The sequence below is a fragment of the Colobus angolensis genome, unplaced genomic scaffold (genome assembly GCF_000951035.1).
Source record: "Colobus angolensis palliatus isolate OR3802 unplaced genomic scaffold, Cang.pa_1.0 Scaffold914, whole genome shotgun sequence".
Lineage (NCBI taxonomy): Eukaryota > Metazoa > Chordata > Mammalia > Primates > Cercopithecidae > Colobus > Colobus angolensis.
This window is the reverse complement of record NW_012123088.1, coordinates 24,711-26,016: the sequence shown is the minus strand read 5'-3', so window position 1 is coordinate 26,016 and position 1,306 is coordinate 24,711.

Sequence of the window (1,306 nt, the reverse complement as noted above, 5' to 3'; positions counted from 1 at the left end):
GCTGCCTCATTGATTCTAGAGGCAACTTTCTCCAAAAAGAGACCAGTGCTTTCCAGGGGACTTGGGTATGATCCTTTGGAATATGAGACAAAAATATTAGAAATTCTTATTTTCTTTTTTAAAAATGAATATTTTGTATATATTGTATATATATTATGTTATAGTGTATGCATTTAATTTATAAATAAGCACACACCCATGTTTGAGGTGACCCTTTGAAAAAAGTTTTACGAACAGTAATAGATATTTCTGGTTTAAAGAATAGGAACTTTCAGGGGATCACTGATGCCTTCCTTAAGAATTTGATGAAAACTAAGGATATTCTCTCTTGAGAATACTGCACACATAGTTCTGCAAACTATTTTAGGGGGCTCTCTGAAGATTTCTCCGAATGTCAGGGAAAGAGTGCTTGTTTTCAAGTGTCCTCACTCAGGGATTATTCTAGCATATCTTTAGGCACTCCAGTGCCTGTTCACCCACCAAGGACCTCAGTTATGGAGCCAGGCAGTCAGCATGAAGGGCATCTTATGTTCCTTCTATCTGGTGCCTTCTTGAGCCAAAAGTACTGGACCCAAAATAATCGGCCATCTCCTATCACCCACCCAACAGGACAGCCCCAGTGGGTACAGAAATCCTTTTTATTCATTCCCCATTATTCATATTTGTACACACACACACACACACACAGATTTATTACATATTTTCATTATAAAGCTAAATCTTGCAGAAAATTTGGAAGGTTAGAAATGTATGAACCAGAACAATTAAAATACCCATACTCTTATCTTCCAGAGATAACCACTGTTTTCATTTTGGCACAAGACTTTGAAATCCGTTCTCCTATGCATCTTTGCACCTATGAAAGGATTATTTTTAATGTTGATTAAAAGGAGGTCCATCTTCTGAATTTACCCTAAAATACCCCTGCTTGTGTTTTAAAAAAATTAATTCCAGCTCTCTTATTGATTTATTTTAAAAAAAGATTTTTCTTGAACAAGAATGAGACAGATAATTGCATTTTAGTATATCTAGCCAAAAATAAACAAATACATAAATATTGAGGTTCCCAGGATCTTGAACTCAAGGGCAGACATTTGGGCTCTTTCTTATTCACGTGCCTTTCATTTATTCTCCAATTTTCTGTAAAATCTCTCTTCCCTTGAATGTCCTTTTCCTCTTTTCCTTTTCTGACCTCCCCTCCTCTTCTGCATCCATTCACTTTTTCAGCATAGGTTTCTTGGGTATCCACTTTGCGTCAGTCACTGAGCTTGATGCAAGAAAACAGACTCAACTCCTCCCCTAACTT